General features: G+C 39.2%; 1 protein-coding gene across 3 annotated transcripts in view; it reads right to left on the bottom strand.

The window, feature by feature from the left end:
* LOC127983650 (centrosomal protein of 128 kDa) overlaps positions 1–27,227 on the bottom strand; it is a 122,912-nt gene that overhangs the window by 75,000 nt on the left and 20,685 nt on the right. The gene's annotated exons all lie outside the window — the stretch shown is intronic.

The following is a 27,227-nucleotide window of genomic DNA, read 5'->3' as shown; positions in this document are numbered from 1 at the left end:
CCCACCAAGTGATCAACCATAAAAATAGCAAATGCTACCTCTCCCAAAAGGGAAAACCACATACAATCAAGAATGCATGCATGAAATGTCGTTATAATGGAAGTGAATGGAGTAAAAACAGCCACGAACAACAAATGAGGCAGAAAAAATTTAAATCTAATGCTGCACAAAAACTAACAATGCATCAAAGCCAATGTTATTGCTAATCTTTGACATGCCCAAGACTGTTATAAAAGGTAAAAAATATATATATATCCAGTCCACAATCACTTTTTATATTGAAAATAAGTCATTTTTTGTTTGTTTTTTCCCCCAAACCAGTGACATCATTTATGAACATGGTAATTAAATAGTTAAAATCTTGGAACTTTTTTTCAACATTTGGTAGTTTTGATCAGGACTGAGGTTGATTAATAGATTTATGCAAAACAAAATAGAAAAAAAAAAGTATCTGATACATTTTACAGTGGTTTCATTTAATGGATGTTTTCATACATAACAAAAGGGTAGTGATTTAATGAGTTAAACTGTTAATGAGTTTTTGAAAAAATTTAAAGCATTTTCCCAAAATATTTGTCAAAATAAGATTTGTCACCAAAACCCATTCCATTTGCTCAAACAGAGAGAGTTGTAGCCAAAATAAGACTCAACTTTACCCCCAGTGGACGAAAACATCCTCAACTACGCATAAGGGATAGATATAGATATACAGTATTGTTCAAAATAATAGCAGTACAATGTGACTAACCAGAATAATCAAGGTTTTTCGTATATTTTTTTATTGCTACGTGGCAAACAAGTTACCAGTAGGTTCAGTAGATTCTCAGAAAACAAATGAGACCCAGCATTCATGATATGCACGCTCTTAAGGCTGTGCAATTGGGCAATTAGTTGAATTAGTTGAAAGGGGTGTGTTCAAAAAAATAGCAGTGTGGCATTCAATCACTGAGGTCATCAATTTTGTGAAGAAACAGGTGTGAATCAGGTGGCCCCTATTTAAGGATGAAGCCAACACTTGTTGAACATGCATTTGAAAGCTGAGGAAAATGGGTCGTTCAAGACATTGTTCAGAAGAACAGCGTACTTTGATTAAAAAGTTGATTAGAGAGGGGAAAACCTATAAAGAGGTGCAAAAAAATGATAGGCTGTTCAGCTAAAATGATCTCCAATGCCTTAAAATGGAGAGCAAAACCAGAGAGACGTGGAAGAAAACGGAAGACAACCATCAAAATGGATAGAAGAATAACCAGAATGGCAAAGGCTCAGCCAATGATCACCTCCAGGATGATCAAAGAGAGTCTGGAGTTACCTGTAAGTACTGTGACAGTTAGAAGACGTCTGTGTGAAGCTAATCTATTTTCAAGAATCCCCCGCAAAGTCCCTCTGTTAAAAAAAAGGCATGTGCAGAAGAGGTTACAATTTGCCAAAGAACACATCAACTGGCCTAAAGAGAAATGGAGGAACATTTTGTGGACTGATGAGAGTAAAATTTTTCTTTTTGGGTCCAAGGGCCACAGGCAGTTTGTGAGACGACCCCCAAACTCTGAATTCAAGCCACAGTACACAGTGAAGACAGTGAAGCATGGAGGTGCAAGCATCATGATATGGGCATGTTTCTCCTACTATGGTGTTGGGCCTATTTATCGCATACCAGGGATCATGGATCAGTTTGCATATGTTAAAATACTTGAAGAGGTCATGTTGCCCTATGCTGAAGAGGACATGCCCTTGAAATGGTTGTTTCAACAAGACAATGACCCAAAACACACTAGTAAACGGGCAAAGTCTTGGTTCCAAACCAACAAAATTAATGTTATGGAGTGGCCAGCCCAATCTCCAGACCTTAATCCAATTGAGAACTTGTGGGGTGATATCAAAAATGCTGTTTCTGAAGCAAAACCAAGAAATGTGAATGAATTGTGGAATGTTGTTAAAGAATCATGGAGTGGAATAACAGCTGAGAGGTGCCACAAGTTGGTTGACTCCATGCCACACAGATGTCAAGCAGTTTTAAAAAACTGTGGTCATACAACTAAATATTAGTTTAGTGATTCACAGGATTGCTAAATCCCAGAAAAAAAAAATGTTTGTACAAAATAGTTTTGAGTTTGTACAGTCAAAGGTAGACACTGCTATTTTTTTGAACACACCCCTTTCAACTAATTGCCCAATTGCACAGCCTTAAGAGTGTGCATATCATGAATGCTGGGGCTTGTTTGTTTTCTGACAATCTACTGAACCTACTGGTAACTTGTTTGCCACGTAGCAATAAAAAATATACTAAAAACCTTGATTATTCTGGTTAGTCACATTGTACTGCTATTATTTTGAACAATACTGTAGATATACATATAGATATATATTGTGACATGCGTCCCGAGCGCTCGTCAGCGTCGCCCTGGCAACACAGTGGAATCACCGGCACTAGCTCGTCACGGGCTGAGCGGCCGCACCTGCAGCTCGTCAAGCGGCGCCTACTTAGGCAGAGGAGGAAAGCAGTGTGGTGAGGAATGTCTCCCGACGAAGACACTAACCCTTGCCTCCTCTGTTTCAGAGAGCAGCGTGTGACCGTCAGCCCCAACCAGGAGAGCACAGCACGGGATCCACCACTCAAGACACAGAGAGCACGAGGGACTTGGAGCACCACGGAGAGCACCGCCTTCACTCAGAGCACCATTCATTGAATAAATCCACCCTTCGGGGACTTTCTCTGTCCATCGGTTGTCGTGTAGTTCCTCACCCCGCCACAATATATATATATATATATATATACACACACACATACACACATATCAGAATCAGAATGAGCTTTATTGCCAGGTATGTTCACACATACGAGGAATTTGTTTTCGTGACAGAAGCTCCGCAGTGCAATATAACGGGCGACAGAACAAAAAACACAATACGAATAAAAAATACAAAAAAATACAAATAGGTGGGTAAGGAATGACAATATACAAATTGTCAATGTATGGCAGGTATATTACAATGAGCATTTATGTATGTACATGTATATTATGTGCAAAAAATTTAAGTGTACGCTAAGTATGTATGTTAGATAAATAAGTGTAGTGTATATAAATATAAATAGTGTGGTGTGTTCCACAGTTATATCAGCTGTTCATAAGATGGATTGCCTGAGGGAAGAAACTGTTCAGCAGTGATACTTTGGAGAGTTTATACTTTTCAAGTGGGAGGGGTACATACAGTAGAGGTGGATAAAATTTAATCAAAGCATGCAAAATGAATACAAGGATCGTCCTGATGCTGACCTTTTTCTCATCTTTGATCTTGTCAGTATAACCGTGTCATTTAAATACAGAGGTGCCTGATAGTATCACCCATACCTTCACATTATCATAGAAACAAAGGGCACAGCTGTGCCTTGAGCTTAAAAAAGCAAAAAGGCAAAAACAGCACAAATACAAAAGGTCTCAGACACTTGATTTTCCTGATTTGATCTTCTTGGATATGTCAGCTTTATTACCTCAAAATGTCTACTATTATATTGGAACTAGGGATGCACCGAAATTTCGGCCACCGAAAATTTTCGGCCGAAAATGGCCTTTTCGGTTTTCGGCCGATAGACTTTTATCACCGAAACAACACGGCCGAAATGTTGTGATGACGCAACAGAAACCGCGACCTGCACGTGCACCTGCATAGCAAAGACCACGAGCTCCCCGCGACATTCACTTAACACCAGTGAGAACATTCTCTCTCTTCGTATCACTGATCTATAATATAGATCAGTGCTTCGTATTCCTTTATTCGCAGCACTAAAACGTCTCCTAACAAAGAGATTAAGACGGACCACGAAGTAAAAACAAAGAAAAGTACAGTCTTATAGAGTCTGTTAGCACACGTCTCACTGAGATCTTTTCGGATCCTCTGCACTTCATCGCGAATGTGCTTGATCCGCGTTATAAAACCATTACTTGGATGCGGAAATAAGGCAGCGCGCACGAGAAATGATCCAGGCCGCGCTGGATGCGGAGAGCCCGCGTGGAGACGGAGAAGCGCCAAGCGCAGGAGACAGATCAGAGCGCAGACAAAAAGACTGGTCTCTGCACCAGATGAGTGGCATGCACCCTCGTTGTCTGATATGTTCAGTGGAATTCTGCAAGAAAGTGCCTCAAATAATAATAACACGTTGGCTATTTTGTTCTTAGGCTACTGTATATATATATATACACACACACACACACACACACACACACACAAACATATATACATACATAATATCAGATTGTAGCCATATTTATGCTAGATTTCTGCTTTAATTTGATAAAAATGTTTATTTATGCCCTGGCCCTATTTAAATACACTCTCTCAAATATTTCTCAAATGTCAGGCAGATGACAAGCTCAACAGCTAGATGGTTATCTGTCTGAAGTCCCCATCCCCAGAAGTGATAACAGTCTTGCTAACTGGAGAAGTAATGCACTTTCTAGTCCTACAGAGAAAAATTTCAAATGCACTTCACCTAAATGCACTTTGTTTTTATGAGAGAACTGTTCATTTTAAAACCTTTCTGCAGGCCAGTAGTCCTGTACATTATTATTAAATATACACATGAGTGGGATAAATTTTTAGTTTGAATTTTATTTTATACTGTGCATTGTTGCAATGTGCTTAATAAATATTTGCATAATTTATAATTATGTATTCTTATGTTTTTTTTTTTAAATAAGTTATGTAATTGTAATTATCTTTGAAACTTTAATATTAATTTATGCAATTGCAATGTCTTAATTTTAGTAAACTTAGTACACGGTCATAGCAATAAATGCAATGGTACTAATAATTGGCATAATTTCTTTCGGTGTTTCGGTTTCGGTTTTCGGCCTTGGTTTTCTCTTTTTCGGTTTTCGGTTTCGGCCAAGAATTTTCATTTCGGTGCATCCCTAATTGGAACCTAGATTTAACATTTTATAAATTTGTAATCCCACAATATGTATCGATCTTGAAACATTTCTGACAGTAATTGATTTAAAATGCTAAGACTCGAAAGAATCGCGATTTCTATAGCTATTCAGTGCTTTCAAGATATATACACATTAAATTACTACCAGCAGAAATTAATGGAGACTTTAAACAGTGTTCTTGCATCGCGTCTCTTCTTCACGTGCTCTACTAACCGCCTGTGACTGTCACAGGATTGTGCTCTTGCTCCATTGATGGATTTGCTATTTACACGCCGGAATTTGGCAAGTGCAAAAACAGAATGCGTCTCCGAGATGAAACGGAGCGGTTCATGTGCGAGCACATAGCCAAATAAATCTGATGACTATCCATAATGACATGTAGGCATATATTTATTTATGTAGCCTACAAAAAAATCTTATGCATTACAGTCCTTTAATTTGTAATATTTGGCATGTTTGTGTAATGCTATGCGTCCCTGTGTTTAATAAGCAGCGTGTACCTTCTTTAAATAACAAATAAAAATTATAGGGCCCTAAATGTTCATTAGCCTTTCAAAGATTTGTTTAAATTATATAAATGCGTATTTGCTAAATGCTGACGGCAAACGAGTAAGTATTATAATGTTTGCCTTTCTATTACTAATAATAAGGAAGGGCTAATCATGATAGTAAGATGTTAATATTATCGCACTTTGGTTCATATTAAATTATTAATAATTAATTATTATTACAGCAAAAATGTTTTTGTCCATTAATAATTTTTATGTGAGGTTGAAAAATAAACGGTGCTAAGAATGCTTAAGTCTAAGTATTCTACAAAAGCAACATAAAAAAAAGCATGCTCACTGGCAGTCCAGTTCATATGAAAAAAAAAAAGATAATAATAATAATAATAATAATAATAATATATCTATATTAGGCAAGGTAAGCATTCAAACACTATATAGGCTAGTGACAATGCCCCTGAATTTTTGAGATACCCCTACCGGAGGTAGAACTAAACCCAACAATGTTTTTCCTCATCTCTAAAGTCTCCCATATATGAAATGGATTCTTGGCTAAAAATATTTTACTGCTGAGATTGTTAAATTAACTGATATTGTTATACACCCCAAAACCAATAAAGGACTAAAATATAGCCTGTCCGTATGGGAGTAAAGGCATATAAACTAATGCAGATCAATCACACAAGCGCTAAGAGCTTTGAAACTTGACTTGTTTGTAGTCAGGAAGTTGATTCAACTACTAAAAAAGATTTGATGTAAATATCTTGATGTATGGAATAAATAGAGACATGTAAACACATACCTAAAATAAGCGGAAATGCACAAAATTAATATCTATGCAGAATGTTTTCATTTACTTTGTGCTTGCTTTGCCTGGCATTATCATAGAAACATATGATGGCTTGTTGGAAAGGTGAGGTTGTGCTGAATCAAGCAATACCAAATATGTAAATGTAGCATGCCAAATAGGAGTGTTCTGTCACTCAATGTATGAGGTGTTCAAAATGAATGAAAATGGAACACTGACAAAATTTAGTCTAAAGCCCATTATCAGTGGTGAGAAGAATTTTCAAAATATAAGATACATCTAATAATGAAATATTTCATATGGCACCTTTTTAATAAAACTATAACTTAACTTCACACAATACAAATTAAATTACTCAATTTAATTTGAAATAAAACAAATGGCAATCTAACTAAACAAACAAACACTCTTTGGGGTAATGAGCCCTGTCTTCTCAGGCTGTTTAGTTTGTTTTCCAGCAGCAACCATTTGGAACATGAACTGCTTTTGGTCACCATTCGAGAAGGGTCTGGCTGCAGACTTGCACTTGCACTCTCAGACACTTGCACTTCCGCTAGTGACATCACTTGCATTCTTTATTTTTTATTTTGTTGAATATTTTTATTATTTTTTGTTTGAATCTCTCAACATTTTACAACAGTAGCCAGGTGGCGAAGACAAGAAAAAAGCAACTAAATTACAATGTCACTTACACTTGCAATCGACACAAATCGTGCATATTTCCAATGGAGACAAGACGCTGTGGTGGTGATTAAATGATTAAAACTAAATTAGTAGGCCTACTACTATAACGTACAGGGTCCTGCAAGAAAAAGACAAGCCCGGACAGTGGCCACAGAACAGCAGAATTCTTTAAAGGGGGGGTGAAATGCTATTTCATGCATACTGAGTTTTTTACACTGTTAAAGAGTTGGATTCCCATGCTAACCATGGACAAAGTTTCAAAAATTAAGTTGTACGTTTGAAGGAGTATTTCTGCTCCAAAAATACTCCTTCCGGTTTGTCACAAGTTTCGGAAAGTTTTTTTTGAGTATGGCTCTGTGTGACGTTAGATGGAGCGGAATATCCTTATATGGGTCCTAAGGGCACTTCTGCCGGAAGAGCGTGCGCTCCCGTATAGCAGAGCATTGACTGAGAGCACAACAGACATTCACTGATCAGAGCGAGAGCGTCGCGAAATGTCACAAAAGGAGTGTGTTTTTGGTGCCAGGGCAAGACCCCTGCACAGATTACCAAAAGAGAAACAGCATTAAGGGACCAGTGGATGGAGTTCATTTTTACAGAGAATCAACGGAGTTGTGCAAGTGTTTGTTCCCCTGCATTTCGAAGATGCTTGTTTTACAAACAAGGCCCAGTTTGATGCCGGATTTGCATATTGTTTATTTCTTAAGGATAATGCAGTCCTAACGAAAAAGGGTCACGATCGTGTGTTGGAACCGCATGCGGTGAGTAAAACAGATTTCCTCACGGTAAAGTCACAGCTTCCAAACGCTCTAAACGCAAAAGACTACTGGCGCTTGTGATTCTTTAGCTCCGCCCACATGTCACGCCTCGAGCCGGTCATGTTTTTCCAGGAAAAATTGGTACAGACTATCTTTCTCTAATGAATATAATAAAACTAAAGACTTTTTGGAGTTATGAAGGATGCAGTACTACTCTATAGGTACTCAAGATTAACAGGATATTGAGTGAAAACGAGCATTTCACACCCCCTTTAAGTGTTTTCCTCCTGTAGAAAAAACAAACACTTAGTATGGCATAATGTATTAAGGTACATTAAGTTCAATTAAAAGACCAAATATGACATATAGTTGTTATTTAAAGTACTACAAGGCAAGCAGATGGCTATGAACACAATGCACAAACTTTGTCCTCCCACACAACAAAACACTTAAAGGGATAGTTCACCCAAAAATCATAATTATGTTATTAACAACTCACCCTCACGTAGTTACAAACCGGTAAGACCTCCATTTATCTTTGGAACACAGTTTAAGATATTTTAGATTTAGTCCGAGAGCTCTCAGTCCCTCCATTGAAGCTGTGTGTACAGTCTACTGTCCATGTCCAGAAAGGTAAGAAAAACATCATCAAAGTAGTCCATGTGACATCAGAGGGTCAGTTAGAATATTTTGAAGCATCGAAAATACATTTTGGTCCACAAATAGCAAAAATTATTACTTTATTCATTATTGTCTTCTCTTCAGTGTCTGTTGTGAGAGAATTCAAAACAAAGCAGTTTGTAATATCCGGTTCGCAAACTAATCATTCGATGTAAGCAGATCTTTTTTGAACCAGTATACCAAATTGAACTGAATTGTTTTAAATGGTTCGTGTCTCCAATACGCATTAATCCACAAATGACTTAAGCTGTTAACTTTTTTAAAGTGGCTGACACTCCCTCTGAGTTCAAACAAACCAATATCCCGGAGTAATTCATTTACTCAAACAGTACACTGACTGAACTGCTGTGAAGAGAGAACTGAAGATGAACACTGAGCCGTGCCAGATAACGAACAACAGACTGACTCGTTCTCGAGTCAAGAACCGTTTCTGTCAGACGCGTCCGATTCGTGATCCAAGGAGCTGATGATACTGCGCATGTGTGATTCAGCGTGAAGCAGACTGACACACAAAGCGTCTGAACCGAACTGATTCTTTTGGTGATTGATTCTGAACTGATTCTGTGCTAGTGTTATGAGCGTGGGTAAACCGAAGGCTTGCAATCATCACCAATGATGTCATTACGTCGAGCAGAAAAAAAGAACCGGTGAACCATTTTCTTCAACTGGTTTATTGAATCGAACTGTCAGAAAGAACTACTGGTGCTCCGAAAACCGATGCAACCGGTTCTTGATTCGTGAACGAGTTATTATCTGGTTCGGCTCGGTGTTCATCTCTCTCTTCACATCACTTCAGTCAGTGTACTGTTTGAGTACATGAATTACTCTGGGATATTGGTTTGTTTGAGCTCAGAGGGAGTGTCAGCCACATTAAAAAAGTGAACAGCTTAAGTCATTTGTGGATTAAAACGATTCAGTTCGATTTGGTGAACTGGTACAAAAAGATCTGATTCGTTCATGAACCAGAGATCACAAACTGCTTTGTTTTGAACTCTCTCACAACAGACACGGAAGAGAAGACAATGCTGAATAAAATCTTAGTTTTTGCTATTTCTCGACCAAAATGTATTTTCGTTGCTTCAAAATATTCTAACTGACCCTCTGATGTCACATGGACTACTTTGATGATGTTTTTCTTATCTTTCTGGACATTGACAGTAGACCATACTAAATCTAAAATATCTTAAACCGTGTTCCGAAGATAAACGGAGGTCTTACTGGTTTGGAATGACATGAGGGTGAGTTATTAATTTTGATTTTTGGGTGAACTATCCCTTTGATATGGACTAATAACAGACTAAGATGATAAAGACAATTCAGTAGGCCTAGCCTATATGTCTTTTGTTGTTGACTCAATGTATACAGACCAGAAAATATGTACGTGCATTATGAAATGCATTAAGTGATTTTAAAAGGATCAACTCCGGCAAGTAGACGAGTACAGTGATATAAACGAGTTGTAGACCGTTTATTCTATAAGGAAAAATGCTTAACGTGAAACTTTGCATGTTGCATTTATTCTGGGCTCACGTGCTTGCCTGTACCTATTAGTTATGTATTTTAATAATGCAGAGAATCATATTGAGTTTGGCCTTTATCATCTTTACCACCACATTTTGCGGTATGTGAGGAAAATACTACTAAACATATTCATTATATTAATGAACTGTATATTTAATTTGATAATTTAATAGCATCTTAATATATTAAGCCATGTTAAGTGTATTTTTCTACACTTAGCGAGAGACTTTGCGCAAACGTTCATATTCTGCTGTTCTGGCCACGGATTTGCCGGTCTTCTCTTTTTCTTGCAGGACCCTGTACATTATAGTACTAAATTAGTTTTAATCATTTAAAGGGGGGTGAAATGCTCGTTTTCACTCAATATCCTGTTAATCTTGAGTACCTATAGAGTAGTACTGCATCCTTCATAACTCCAAAAAGTCTTTAGTTTTATTATATTCATAAGAAAAAGATTCCCGGAAAAACACGACCGGCTGGAGGCGTGACGTGTGGGCGGAGCTAAAGAATCACGAGTGCCAGTAGGCTTTTGCGTTGAGAGCGTTTGGAAGCTGTGACATTACCGTGAGGACAAAACCAACCAAAACAAACCATGGCTAACAGTCAGATTCTGCGTATATTTATGATCCAGAATCAGATCCAGAGGCTGAAATTTAACCATTTTGTTTTTTTTAAGCTGTACATGTGGAAAGTGCAGTTTGATGACAACATTGCATGTTGTTTACTTGCTGTGCTTACGCGCCGATAGCTAAGTTAACAACACAGAGATATTTGAAGCAGTTTTACTCGTGCAGTTTGATGACAACATCGCATGTTGTTTACTTGATGTGCTTACACGCCGATAGCTAAGTTAACAACACAGAGATATTTGAAGCAGTTTTACTCATCGCATGCGGTTCCAACACACAATCGTGACCCTTTTTCGTTGGGACTGCATTATCCTTAAGAAATGAACAATGTGCAAATCCGGCGTCAAACTGGGCCTTGTTTGTAAAACAAGCATCTTCGAAATGCAGGGGAACAAACACAAACACTTGCACAACTCCGTTGATGCTCATAAACTCCATCCACTGGTCTCTTAATGCTGTTTCTCTTTTGGTAATCTGTGCAGGGTTGTCTTGCCCTGGCAACCAAAAACACACTCCTTTTGTGACATTTCGCGACGCTCTTGCTCTGATCAGTGAATGTCTGTTGTGCTCTCAGTCAGTGCTCTGCTATACGGGAGCGCACGCTCTTCCGGCAGAAGGACCCATATAAGGAAATTCCACTCCATCTAATGTCACACAGAGCCATACTCGAAAAAAACTTTCCGAAACTTGTGACAAACCGGAAGGAGTATTTTTGGAACAGAAATACTCCTTCAAACGTACAACTTAATTTTTGAAACTTTATCCATGTTTAGCATGGGAATCCAACTCTTTAACAGTGTAAAAAACTCAGTATGCATGAAATAGCATTTCACCCCCCCCTTTAATCACCACCACAGCGTCTTTTCTCCATTTGCAACATGCACGATTTGTGTAGATTGCAAGTGACGTCACAGGTAGTGGAGAGCGCAAGAAGCGATTGCAAGTGACATTGTAATTTAGTTTATTGTTTCTTGTCTTCGCCACCTGGCTACTGTTATAAAATGTTGGGAAAATCAAACAAAAAGTAATAAAAAAATTCAACAAAATAAAAAATAAAGACTGCAAGTGATGTCACTAGCTGACGTCCAAGTGTCTGAGAGTGCAAGTCTGAGAATGCAAGTGACAGCCTGCAGCCAGACCCTCTTGGACCATTCTGGGGTCAACCCCCCCTGATGTTACAACTGCAACACACCACTGTCTCATCATTGACAAAGTGGGTCATATCTGGACAGTCTGGGAAAGGGCAAGAGCAAAACTCTGTGCAGGTCAAGCCCACTGAAAGACACTGATATTTGGTGGCATCGGTGCAGTTTCTGTCTTTACAGTAGAGGTGGGTGAGGTCTCTATCTCCTTTAGGTGCTGGTGCCTTCTGGAACATCACAGATTTAATGCACCCATCTTCTCTGAGCCTCCATCCTCTACCAACTGGGTTCCAGAGAAGAGGTTTGGCCAGGTGGCTGTGACGCCACACTGCTGTTTGATACATGGCTCTCAGCACATGTTACTGGAAAGCCATCTTCTGTTGGGATAGATTTGCTGCTGACAAATCTATGGTAGATGCTAGTGTGTACCTCAGCTCATCCAGGTCGGTGCAAGGATTCCCATCTTGGTGCCTCTTCTTTGTCATTCAAGATCTTTGATTGAGTGTTGGTGGTCATATCTATCAAACACTATAACGACACAGCTGTTACCTTCCTTTCCCATTAAAGTTGCAGTCTTTTTCAAGACACACTCACCCAGGTCATTGAACGTTTGAAAAGCTGAATCATTGAGACTCTGAAGAAGATCCATGGCATCAATGATATATGATGATGGTTCCTTAACATTTGGCAGCTGCTGTGTCTCTTCAACAAAAGCATTGAGTTTCCTCGCCAGGTCAACTTTTGTTGTCTTCTTCATACTTCCATCATCAAAAAACAAAGAGGGTGGGACAGCTGCGAGTTCGTGAGACATCACAGTCTCCATGGACACCTCTCTTTGTTTGGAGATAATCCAGTAATCTTTGAAAGAGCATGTCTGAGTCCATGTGGACCTTTCTAGATATGCTGACTTCAACTGATGTTTTCATATCCTTTAAGGTTGCACACTGGTTTATTTTCTCTGGCTGCAAGAAGCTCTGCTTTTTTTCTTTTTTTTTTGCCAGACGTTGTTCCATAAAGATGCATCTTGGAGTAAGCTTCAGAGCTCTTTTGCAACTTTCTCAGATGCAACCTGACCACTTGCAACTTGATATCAAGATCAAAGGGATTCTGCGTCTGCTCAGCAGTTTCCATTATCTTCTGTATTAAACATTGTATCGTAAACGTTGGTATTATACCTTATATTGCTATCATATACTGTTGTATACCAACATTAACACAAAGTTTCCCCAAAATCATTTTTAAAGGTGCCATCTGTAATGTTTGGCAAAAAAAATCAAGTCATACTCCACATCCCATACCAGATGGGGGCAGTATGCCTCAAAGTGAATTGGTCTGCTCTAGAGTAACAAACGAGAAACGGCATAGTCTCTATGCTCCGCCCCTACTTTCACAACAACACTACAGCCACAGCCGAAGCCTAACTGTGCGTTCACACCGCCGGCACCTAGAGCGTCAAAAATCGCTCTTGCCGCTCTGCTCAAGACGCTGCAAAAAGATTTGTGAGCGCTCAGACGCTCTAAAGTAGATCGAATGCTTATTTTGTATTTAAAGCGGCCGCAAAGCAAACAAGCTTGTTGATCTCGTGCAGACTAACCACAAGGAGTTATAACCTCATTAAATATTGTTGTGGACGAAATATTAGGATCCTTTACTTAAAATGAACAATCTCAGACACCTTGGTCCACGTATCACTTTTAATTAATTTTTTTATGTCCCTGTAGGCAAACAGGGACACATCATAGATTAATACAAACGCTAAACAACAATAATCAACCTGTCCTTTATTCTGCTCGAGAACTAATGTGCCAACTCTCAAGCATTCACCGTGAGACACACGCAATTGACTCTTTTCACACGCTTTCACGCCACACATCAATTTTTTCACGCACAGAAAAACCACGAAGCAAAGAGGACACGGAGACCAACAGACTAGACAGAGCAGGTTAGTTATGATACATAAGGCTGTGCAAAAAATCGAATGCGATTTTCATGCACCTCTCATCAGTAAAGACGCTCCTGTAATTAGAAGTATATCTCCAGCATGTGCATTCAGATCAGGGTTGCCAGGTTTTCACAACAAATCCTGCCCAGTTGCTTCTTAAAACTAGTCCAAAACTAGCCCAATCGCGTTTCCGGGAGGTTCCCCAATAAAAATTGCTTCCCGGGGTTAAAATATAAATTTTTGGGAAGGGTTTCCATGGTAAAATTAGCATTTTAGGGGCTAAATATCACGTTATTGGTATTGGGATTGCTTCAAACCACAGACATGAAAAACAACCGCAGACTTGGCAACACTGGTTCAGGTGGAGCGGCAGTTACTGCACAGAGCCTTAGTCTACCGACAACTAACACAAAATCGCTTTCAAAATCGACAAAGAATCGCATGCGATTTTAACATCGATGTTGTGTAGATTGTCAGTGAATTACGGCTCTGTGTAGTAAATGCCAACCAGTGTTGCCAAGTCTTTGGTGGTTGTTTTTCATGTCCGCTGGTCACAGCGACCCCAATACAAATAACGTGATATTTTGCCCCTAAAATGCTAATTTTACCAAGGCAACCCTGCTAAAAAACCTATATTTTAACGGGGAACCTTCTGGAAGCGAGATTGGGCTAGTTTTGAGAAGCAACTGGGCAGGATTCTTTGTGAAAACCTGGCAATCCTGATCTGAACACACGTGCTGAGATATACTCCTAATTACAGGAGCGTCTTTACTGATGAGATGTACATGAGTAAAGACATGCACAGCCCTATATAATAAAATGGGTAACGTTAAGTTATAGCTAGCTGATTATCAAACGCAGCTATGGTTAGCCATCGCTAACATTAGCACGTTTATCGAACAGCCTTCGATACATTTCTATGTTATAACTTCCCGAAAACAAATACACAAACATATAAAACAAACTTCTAGCGAAATACTAACAGCATCTAACTTGCAAGTTCGGAGTCGAACCTCATTTCTTTCAGGTCCATCAGTTGTCTCCAGCGATTAAAAGCAGTGCCGATGTTTACTCTGTTATTCTTATCGGATTTGATTTGTGATTCCAAGCGCGGTTGTTTCCCTGTAGCGGGTGTTGGTCTCTTGCCAAGGGCTTCAGCTATCCTTCCGCTCTTTTCCCTGAACTGAAAGTAGTGGGCTGTACTTTCCACACGATTGTGAGAGAAGACAGAAAGAAACAAAACATCTGAATTAGCTGCAAAGAATCTCACATGGGGCACGAGATAAGGCATCAGCCAGTACATTCTTCACACCCCTTATGTGTCGAATGTCCAAAGGATAGGGTTGTAGGAAGAGAGACCATCGAATAAGACGCTGGTTTGGGCTCTGCAAAGAATGCAAAAAGGTAAGTGGATTGTGGTCAGAGTACACCACAACTGGAAAAGTACCACTTGTTAAGTAAACTTCAAAAAACTGCAAAGCCCAAATCAACGCCAATGCCTCCTTTTCAATGGTGGAGTAATGCAACTGGTGAGACTTAAACTTCCGAGAGAAATAACAAACTGGTCTTTCTATACCCTGTTCATCTGTTTGCAACAATACCGCTCCAGCACCAACTTGACTAGCGTCAACCTGGATCTGAAAAGGCTGTCCAATGCGTGGAGCAACCAGCACAGGGGCAGTGCTAAGCAACAATTTCACATTATCAAAAGCCTGTTCGCACTGCAATGACCACTCAAATTTTTACGTTTTTCTTCAATAAATCAGTCAGAGGAGCAACCACTGACGAAAAGTTTGGGCAAAAGCTCCTGTAATAGCCTACCATACCCAGAAAACGCATAAGCTCTCGTTTTGTGTTAGGTGGAGGAAAACAGTCAATTGCCAAGACCTTAGCGTGCACTGGACGAACATGACCCTGCCCAACTACCTTCCCCAAGTAGGTCACAGTCGCCTTGGCAAACTCACACTTAGCCAAGTTGACTGTGAGCCTAGCCTCTACCAAACGCTCAAACAGTGTTCGAATGCGTAAAAGATGCTGCTCCCACGTGTCACTATATACCACGACATCATCCAAGTAAACAGCACAACCATTTAACCCGGAGGTTACATGGTTCATCAAACGTTGGAAGGTAGCAGGTGCGTTTCTAAGGCCAAAACTCATTACAGAATATGAATATAGCCCAGAAGGGGTAATAAATGAGGAAATCTCCTGTGCAGGAGTGGTTAGAGGCACTTGCCAATATCCTTTCAATAAATCAAATTTACTGACATATTTTGCTGAACCAACCGAATCTACACAGTCTTCCATTCTGGGCAATGGAAATGAATCTGGTTTTGTCACATTATTCACCTTTCGGTAATCTGTACAGAAACGGTACGATCCATCTGACTTCCCCACCAGTAAACAAGGTGATGCCCAGCTTGAATATGAAGGTTTGGCGATGTTATTTTCAACCATATACCTAATTTCAGACTCAAGATGCCATTGTTTATCCAAAGAGACACGATAAAAACGCTGGCGTATTGGTTTCGCATCACCAACATCTATATCGTTCTCTATCAAATTAGTGCGTGAAGGTGTATCTGAAAACAATTTGGGAAACTCGGAAATCAAAGACAACAACTCCACTCACAGAAAGGAGAAGCAGGAAGAGGCAACAAAGCCAACACCTGATCCCCTGGACAAAACACACGAGTCTCTGTATGTCTATCAAACAACCGCTTCATCTTCTTTTGTTTGTTAAACAAGTTGTCTTTTGCCATTTGACCAGCTAAGAATAAACGTCGTCTAAAGCCGTCAACATAGGCCCTTTTTTCAGTCTGTCATGAAGAACAGCCAATGGTCCACGCACTTTATGACCAAAGACCAACTCATTTGGACTAAAACCTAGACTATCCTGAACCACCTCCCGAGCTGCCAACAACAACCAGGGCAAACCATCCTCCCAATCGCGCTTCAATTCCAGACAATAGGCCCGAAGCAAAGACTTCAGCGTCTGGTGGAAACGTTCCAGAGCCCCCTGGCTCTGTGGATGGTAAGCACTAGAATGATTGCACTTCACACCAAGCTGCCGCAAAACTTCCTGGAACATATGAGAAGTAAAATTTGATCCTTGGTCACTTTGAACAACCCTAGGAATCCCAAACACAGAAATAAACTGTGTCAATGCCTTAACAATTGAACGAGTAGTGATTGAGCGAAGAGGATAGGCAGCTGGGTATCTAGTACTCTGGCACATGACTGTAAGCAAATAAGCATTACCTGATTTAGAAGGGGGTAATGGACCCACACAATCAACAATCAAATGCTGAAATGGTGGTTCAATCGCTGGTATTGGATACAGCGGTGCTGGTTTTAGACCCTGGTTCGGCTTCCCTGTAAGCTGACAGGTTTCACAAGTTTTAATATACTTCCGCACATCTCTTTTCATTCGAGGCCAATAAAAGTAGCGCAACAGATGATTATAAGTTTTGTTAACTCCAAAATGACCTGCAGCATCGCCATGTGCAGTACGTAAAACGGTGTCTTGAAGAGATATTGGCACAACCACCTGAATACAGGCCTCACCCAAGGGTACTTCACTACCAGATAGCCATTTCCTTAACAGGACCTCATCCTCAATTGAAAAACCACTTGCTGCACTTGCTACCTCTTCAGCAGACAATGTGGCAGAAAACATTTCCTTCAAGGTGGCATCCTCCTGTTGTGCCACCACCAAATCCTGCTGAGAAACAGAAGGTAAAAGATACGAAAAACCAGGAATCATTCTCTTTTCGCCATCAGATTTGAACTCTAAATCCTGATTTTCAGACACCTTCTTACTCATTGCCCGCGTAACCGCACAAGCCACAAACACTTCAGAAAACTGTTGATCAACATCAGCTTGTGCTTGTAAGGAAGGAGAATCTGTTACAATAGGAGGAGGTGGTACATCCCTCCAGACACGCCCCCCAGCCAAATTATTACCCAGAATAACTGAGATGCCCTCCACTGGCAGAAAAGGTCTCACGCCTACAGTAACCTGACCATTGACCAAGTCTGACTCAAGTAAAATTGAGTGCAATGGAACAGGCAGAACTTGTAACCCAATTCCTTTTATTTACACCTCATTTCCAGTGCTGGAACTCTCAGAAAAAGACAAAACAGACTCTAAAATAAAAGTCTCAGAAGCTCCAGTGTCTCTAAGAATTTTAACGGGAACTTTTTCATCACTTCCAACCAGAGACACTGAAGACCAAAAATTTCTTATTTTAATATTATTTATATTTATTGTGAAGTTTTAGAGCATGAGTTGAAGTTTACTGCATGAGTTAAAGTCTGCATGAACATGTAGGATCATATGACCAGACACAGGGAGAGGAGCTAATTTTGACCATACCAGAAATGTGTATGTAACATGTTCCACTGATGCATAGGGTGGCTTCTTCTTTCCACCAATGTATGTATGTATAAATATACCAACTGATGTTAGCATGAAGTATACATTCTATTTTAAACAAACCAACATGTTTCTGTACCTTGTAAGGAACTTGGTCAGTGGTATATAAGCTATGGTCACTGTTAAAGCTTTAGAGAAACTGAGAAACTGAGAAACTGAGAAACTGAGAAACGGAGAAACGGAGAACCGGAGAAAGAACATACAGCTGGCAAAGACAACAAGTTTCTCTCCTATGTCAGACAACAAGTTTCTCTCCTATGCCTGATACATATGTCAATAAAGATTTTTGACAAGGCAACTGGTATTCAGCCCTGTGATTGAATTATAAGGGGACAAGACTGATTTTGGATCAACAGACACAAAGCCGTCAGTAATGAAAGGAGCATAGCTCAACTTTTCTTCATTACCTGACACCAAACTTTCTCGAATACAGGCTACATCAACATCAGGAACAGCCAATTCAACAACGGAAGACACAGCAAGAGCAGATTTTGGGTCAGATTTAGAACGGTTCACTTTTGCTTTAAGAGCTGGGCAATCTTTTTCCCCATAGTCCTTTATTCAAACAATAAGCACACTGATCACTTCTATCAACCAAACTTCTCTGCTTTGTCTCAAGTTTCACATTAACAGGCAAAAAAGAATGAGTCTCCATAGGAGCACTTTCCACAGGGCCATTTAACCGACGCCAATTATTTTTTTTAACATCTCTATGAGTCAACACATATTCATCAGCAAGGACAGCTGCTGCCTCTACATTCTGAGTACTACGCTCCGTTATGAAAATAGCCACATTTTCAGGTAAAGTGTTTTTAAACTGTTCCAACAATAACAAATCATAGAGTGAATCAAAATCTTCTGCCTATGAAACAGAGCACCAACGATCAAACTGAATCCTTAACTCTCTTGCAAACTCTGTGAAAGACTGCTGCGTACCTTTTCGTAAAGTCCGAAACCGTTGCCTGTAAGCTTCTGGAACTAACTCATATGCCTTCAGCACCACGTCCTTTACCCTACTATAAACGTGACTGTCACGAACATTAAGTGTCGAGTAGGCTTTTTGAGCTTTACCACGAAACACACACTGTAAAAGTAGCGTTCGCTCACAATCTTCCCATCCCATTAGATCAGCCAACCGTTCAAAAAGAGTAAAGAAAGTATCCAAGTCGTCCTCATCAAATTTTGGCATGAGGTTAAGAGAACGAGAAGCATCAAAACCTTTTGGAGCTGGACTAACTACTGAGGCCTGCAAATTCCCTGAATGATATCCCAACTTACCTTTGAGATTCAATATCCAACTTACGCAGCTCAACTTCTTGACTTATTCTATTCTTCTCCATTTCCAAGAGCAACAACGCCTTCTGTTCTTCAAACGACAGAGATGAACGTGTACATACAGGAACATCCTTTTCTCCTTGATCTCCAGTCACCCCTGATTCAGATACAACAAGAATGCCCAAATCAATAAGGGCAGTTTTAACAACAAATAACACTCCCTCTTTTAAACTCTTTTCTTTAGTGGTAAGGCTGATTTCATACTTTTCTGCTACTTCCAATAACTGTTTCTTAGAAAGCTTATAAAAGTTCTCCTCAGTGGGATGCTCAAAAAACTCATCTAATAACGTAGTCATCTTAAAAAGCACAATCAACCTCTAGAACATAAATTTTAAACGTCAGCCGATTTCAAACTTCTCACATTTAATGACTTTCCCCTCTACCTACACAAAACACTACCTCAACCCTAAGCTTCATGCTTCCACCAAGAGCTAAGTGACTTTAAGCACTCTAATACCATCAGTACAGACTACTCTCGGAAAAACCAGAGAGAGACTAGTACAGCGGCAGTGCCCTCAGCCCAGCGTCAGCACAAAAACAACAAACTAAAATAATAAAGGGTCAACGCAAGCGTTGGTTCAGCCTAACAAGGGAAAGCCACCAATATGAGAAGACAATCAATCCTCGCTTAAATCTCACGCAACTTTAACGGAGACTACCAAACAACGTACATACACCACCCAAAAAGTTATCATAAACAACCTTCATACATGTACGTCGAAAACCGGTCTCAACTGCCTTCAATCAAACAAACAAATGCCAAACAAGAGTAAAACATATGTCTACCTCCGCAGCATTTCAATATCGCTTTACAAACGTAGGTTTGGTGAAAATCAAACTCACCTACCTCACTTTCCTCTCATGTAAATGAGTGGCAAACAATTGCGATGAACAATCAACAAAGAGCAGTGACTAACCAACTTACACATCGATCTGTCCGCACACTCTCCTGCAAACAGCTGAACTGCTGAAAATACCAACAGGTGCTTCTAATTACTAAACTCGTATCTCGGACGAGCCCCCAATTTTTTACGACCAGCTCATAACCGCAACAAAGATGGGACAGCCACACCACTGAATTGATATAATTAAAATTTATTACAAAATCTAGGGGTTTTCACAATACAAAAGGCAGACAATGACCGATCCCAAAGCGAGGCAACCAGAGGCCAACCGGAGATGATGTCAACTCTCCGTGCCTCCCTCATTGCATGAAACCACGATATTTATCTCCACCTCCTAATGGGAGTCAGGTGTCCTGTATCTCTGCGGCCGCCTGCAACACAAGGAAAACAAAACCAAATACCAAGAAAGAAACACACCCATTCCCATAACGACATAGGCTACACGAAATAATCTAAATAACTATATAAATGCAATGCTAAATAGATGCTAAAATCCTGATCGTTTTCAATACTCGCAATTCCAACTCCTGACTCACTACAGTGATTTTGATGGAACAAGATGGTTTTATACTGCCAAGGGCATGGCAGCTCGTACCAAGGGCGTGGTGAGCTGGAAACTGCTTACGTCGCGTACCACCGTAAACATTCAATAGGAAAAATCTAAAAATTAAGGCGGAAATTAATCTGCCGCAAACAAAGTCGGTGGTCGTGTTGAGCCTTTTGGCAAGAGAAAAGGCTTCAATAGTTAACCAAAGCTAACTGTGGTTACATGCATCTTCCTAAACTCCATTTTAAACGTTTAAGAGCTATAAAAGTGAAGCAGAACAAAAAATTATGTGGTGACTAGGCTGTAATAGGCGGGAATTAGCCTAATCTGCTCGCAAACTTACCTTAAGTGGTTCACAGCCTTCCTTCTGCACCGAAGCATTACAGCTATCAATTTTTAACAAAACAAGCCTACTCAAATATATGTAACCTAATTATTTTCATTCGTTATTGTGAAAAAAACAAAGTTATGCAAAGATACGCTTACATGGCGCCAGTAGAAAGACCTTTTTTCTCCCATAAATAAAACCTGTTAGCCTACTTGGGGTATTTTACATGTACAGTGCCAACTTCGAGTCAATAAAATAATAATAAAAACAATAATTTAATGCTGGTATCCAAAACATTTAATTCAATACAAATAGAATTAGAAATTAGATACATTTTAAAACTTCTATGCACAAGTATAATAAGCCTAGTAATAATAAGCCTATTAATAAGTAGACATTTTAAAATACATCAATAACTGATATCATAGTTTAACACAGATAAAATCAGAGTTAAGGCTTGCTTTACGTGTTGCTCAACGAGGATTTCTCAATCGTTGGGATTTTAAATCCTGAGGACACAAAATGCCGCGTAAGTTCCTGCTGCGGAGTGAAGAAGAGGTTGAGTTACGAGGATTCTCAGACAGTTTAAGTGTCCGATGGAGTTAAGAGATTTGCTCTCAATTTATTTTCAACACTTTAGATTGTTTAATAATTTGTAAAAAATAATAGAACCACGTGGGGACTGACCAATAGCATCGATTTGTGAAAAAATATGAAATTGACCAAATTTGGACATGCGAGGTTTCCGCCCGACAGCGACGATATTTTAATAAAGGTGTTCCATTCCAATGTCAACCTTCAATTAGATCTGTGTTTCATATGAATTGTATAGTATACTGTGCCTTATGAAATGTATCATTATTAAATGTATCATAAATATAGTTACTTTGCAGAAACAATGAATGTGTCAACATTCTTCTCACCACTGATAATGAGCTTCAGACTAAATTATGTCAGTGTTCCATTTTCATTTATTTTGAACACCTCATAGATTGAGTGACAGAACACTCCTATTTGTCATGCTACCACCACTGGCTGCACAATACAGAGACCCCGGACAGGGCTGGACTGGGACAAAAAATCAGCCCTGGACTTCATCCAGACCGGCCCACATGTAAACATGCGTGCGCACTCAGCTCCAACCTCTTCATTAAGTTTGCAGATGACACGACGGTGGTGGGTCTCATTAGCAACAAAGATGAGACAAACTACAGGAGTGAGGTGAGCCGCCTGGCTGGGTGGTGCAGTGACAACAATCTCTCTCTGAATGTGGAGAAGACAAAGGAGATTGTTGTAGACTTCAGGAGAGCACACACTCAGCACATTCCTCTGACCATCAACGGTGCGACTGTGGAGAGAGTGAGCAGCACCAAGTTCCTGGGTGTGCACATCACAGAGGACCTCTTCTGGACTGAAAACACCGCAGCACTGGCCAAGAAATCACAACAGCGTCTCTACTTCCTCCGCAAACTGAGGAGAGCCAGAGCCCCACCCCCCATCATGTACACATTCTACAGAGGGACCATCGAGAGCATCCTGTCGAGCTGCATCACTGTGTGGTATGGCGCCTGCAACGCGTCCTGCCGAAAGACTCTACAACGCATAGTGAGAGCAGCTGAGAAGATCATTGGAGTCTCTCTACCCTCCCTCCAGGACATTTATGGAACACGTCTCACCCGCAAAGCCCTCTGCATCACAGGTGATCCCACCCACCCATCACACAGCTTCTTCAGCCTGCTACCATCAGGGAGGAGACTGCGGAGTCTCCAGGCCAGGACCAGCAGACTGAAGGACAGCTTCATCCACCAGGCTGTCAGGAAGCTGAACTCCCTCCCGAACCTGCCCCCCCTCCCCTCTTCTTCCCCAGGCACCACTGAACTATGACTAGTATTGGTCTGCTCACTCACCGCTCACTACCTCATTCGGCATGGAACTACCTCATCAGTCAGTTAAATAACTGCTCTTGGTCACTTGTCACTTGTATCAGACTTAAGATATTTTTAATAAGTGATTTTTTTGCACTAAAAAATCTTTTAACTGCACTGTTGTTCACTTCATTGATTTGCACTATATCTGTCATTTACCTTGCGCTGCTTTATTTAACTTTATTTTTAACTTTTATTTTTATTATATGTCTTTTTTTTATAATTCCTTTATTGTATAATTGTATCTACATTTTATATTTGATCTAGTTATTTTTTTTTAGGCTTTAATGTTAATGTTATCTGTATGCACCGGGGTCTGAGAGTAACGCAATTTCGATTCTCTGTATGTATGTACTGTACATGTGGAAATTGACAATAAAGCAGACTTGAACTTGAACTTGAACTTGAACACACACACACACACACACACACACTACACGTCTATACATACATTAATCTGCATGTAAAATTACTGATTAGAATGTATTACTATCAAAACCAAGAAAAAAAGATATTAAAATAATAAACAAAGAAAATGCAAATGATTTTATCAGGCTTTATTTTAAATATCTCTGAGCTGTTAGCTGCTATAGTAGGCTATAGTATTAAGACCACTGATCTACGGTAAACGTGATTTATAAAGACCACTGCTCTACAGTAAAATAAAAAAATAATTAAAACAAAGAATGTTGTGTAGTGATTTATTTTAAAATTTTCTTAACATAATCAAAGGCCTTTAAAAATCCTTGAAGTAGACTGGCTTATATAGTCATATGCAGAGCTCAATGTTAGGGTTCAAAACTGTACTTGCCCTGCCAAAAAAAAAAACATAAATTAAAATAAAATTGCTTTTGTTTTCTTTGTAAATAAGCTGAAATCTCATCTCACAATTTCAATACCACAATAAACACTAACTATTAAGTTCAAACATTAATGAAGACAAGTGAACAAACAGTAATGAAATAAGAAAAAAAGATCATAAATAGCACCGTTTTCAGGTACAGATATTGCATATCCAAATATAAAATACTTCACTTAACACACATATACACACACACACACACACACACACACACACACACACACACACACACACACACACACACACACATACATACATATATATCCTTGTTAAAGCTGTTATTCAAGAGCAGTGAGTTATGTTCACAATGACACAGACCGACAGCAGGTATAAGGCTTCTCCCTGGCACTTTAAGAGATTTTTTTCTCAATTGATTACAAATTGAAAAAATATATCTCACATAAATGCTGTAAATATACAGAGACATAGAGCATCAGCTTGTATTATTACGTTAAAAACAATTAAATGTAATGCAGTTTTCATTATAATAACAATTATTTAATGGCAGGTGAAAATATAATAAATATGTATTATAGTGCACATATTTAGCAAAATACTCCTTTCTTATGGCTATTTTTCTCAACTAACCTTGCTATGGTCTTTAAATGGCTTTCTTGAGGTAAATGTAAATGTTCTGTGCCATAATTGTTCTCCTGCTGTTTTGATTGATGACTGCTTGATCGATATCATTTATGAGGCATATATACATTTCGGTAAGTTGTTCTGTATCTTTAAACAGAAAGTAACAGATGATCCGTTTACTTGAACTGAGGCGCTAAAGCGATCTGTCACGTCACATTTTCTGAAGCCAAAACGGTATTGTCTGAAGTTTGTAATAAAATGGACAGAACCTGAGAGCTGAGAATTTTAGTGGTGGCATATTACAGCTGGAATATCCTAACTTTTTGAAACAAAACAATGCAGTAGCCTCTGTGTATTACACTTCTGTCTCACCTCAGCAGTCAAGTCCCACCCTGCTGACATCTTCACTGAATCTTTTGCCTTCCAGCAAATAATTTATATATCTTGACACATTGGTGGCATCTGCCTCAAGTACTTGTTCGGCCCCTCCTTTACGCTTAGATATTTTATTATTTAACATACTGAATTTCGTTGCAGTTGTAATGGGCTGCTTTTCAAGGCTAGAACTTGATTCTGATTGGCCAATGAGCAGTGAACACGTCACGTCACGTCTCGCAGCTCGCATCAGCATCATGCGCACGCGTCGTTTTATCTGTTCTTTATACTGCTTTTTGTAATGTTTTAAATAAATTATTGTGACTAACGTAAAAAAAAAAAAAAAAAAAAAAAGCATCATGCAGCTTCATGAGAGAGACACATAATGCCGGAATTGTACCATACAACAATATAATTACGAATATATTTGCGATTATTAATGATTTAAAAACAAAATTCGTAACGCACCGGCCCAACCAGACCGCGGCCCACCGGGAATCTCCCGGTAGTCCCGATGGCCAGTACACGCCTGCCCCCGGACCATGCTAAAATCCACATCAGAACAACCCATGCAGCTTTGCTACACCACCACAGACCTACACAAGTCCATCAGCAGAAACCTTAGTTTGCACCAGATCACCATCCAAGACACCCCCGACCACAAAAACATCACTCCAGGCAGAGGAGCAACTCTAGGAAGGGCCCACCACCAGCAGCAGCAACCAGCCTTCTACCTGCTCATGCACCCTCAGCTGATAACACACAGAACCATGTACCACTTCCACATTCCAGGAGCTATGCTCAAGCCCTGAAAGGACAAGCAAATACACTGAAGGTGAGTGAGATCAGACAGCTGCTGAACTACATTAGTTCCCAGCTGAAAGCATGAGAGCCCACACAGCATACAAACACCAGCCTAACAATGACCCAAAAAAAAGAAGGAAAAAAACATGTTTCTTTTACAAAACATTATATTACATTAGAAAAGAATTTTTGAAAACAAGAACTCTACACTTTGAACTCGTAATGACTGTCAAATATTAATGAGGAATATTCAAGGCTTGAATTCAACAGCCTTTGGGCTAAAGAGTTCAAACACAGAATACCAGAAAAGCATTAGGGAAATGGATATTCAGATTCTACAGGAGACAGAGAGAAGGACACCCACTGCCCACCAAACTACAGAGAAATCATACTACCATCACAACAAATCAACACAGTCCAAAAGGGAAGAGACTCAGGCGGACAAATAATCTTGTACTAGGGATGTTCATTTCAGTTTTTTTTCCTAAACTGACGCTCGTGACCGATTATTAACAGTTAACATACATTACATACATACATACATACACATATATATATATACATACACATATATATACACACATATACATATACATATATATATATATATATATATATATATATATATATATATGTGTGTGTGTGTGTGTGTGTAGCTTAATGCTAACGTTAGCTCTAATGCTACTAACAGCAGGTGCATTTCTTCTTCATAATGCACTTCTGTCACAATAATTAACGTAATGTTGTAAGAAAATGTTTTGTTGTATTTTTATAGTAAGACTTTTGATAAATAAGGGCTAAATGCATACTGAGACTAAGTGAGATAGCAGTTCAGTGGATTGTAAAGCTTGAAATAACCAACACCATGGTCATTTAACCAACTTTTGGTTAACCAACATTCTAATTTGTTGAGCTGCACCTTTATTGCTAACTATTAATAACCAGCAAATAAGGTTATAAATAGGTTATTAACTCTTAGTTAATGGTGAATGTGTTCCCTTTTCTGAAGTGTTACTGAAGCAAAAATCTTTGTTTATTAAATAGACCTATTTTTTTCTTTCAAAAGCTGCGTCATATTTCTGTGGCAAGCCTTAAACACACAGTAGGTAGACTTCCAAAATGCCCCTTTTACCGTCGCTGCCGCGTCTGTAAAGTGTATTTGCAGCTTTTGACTGCTGAGTGGTGCTTTAACAACAAGTTATCAAACAAGCGCATCAAAACACATTTTCATAAATAGATGTCAGTTTTGCATGGTATTAAACCATATTTTAGATTTGACATTTAAAAGGTGTTTAGTATTATTTATATTATATGAATTATGTGTTATATTATTCAAAAGAAATTGTGGTTTACTTTTCATCGGGGTATTTAAAGTGGTAGCATATTTTAGTGAGCTAGGCTACATGTAATAATGTGCAAAATGTCAATATTTTCATATATTAGGCCTATATTTTTATTTATATTTTTAATTCTTTAATAAAATAACATGCATTTTTGTTATTCGTTACAGTTCCATTTTTTTTCTGA

Source organism: Carassius gibelio, chromosome B20, assembly GCF_023724105.1.
Source record: "Carassius gibelio isolate Cgi1373 ecotype wild population from Czech Republic chromosome B20, carGib1.2-hapl.c, whole genome shotgun sequence".
Taxonomy (NCBI): Eukaryota; Metazoa; Chordata; class Actinopteri; order Cypriniformes; family Cyprinidae; genus Carassius; species Carassius gibelio.
Note: the sequence above shows the minus strand (reverse complement) of the source record. Positions and strands in the feature narration are given on the sequence as shown.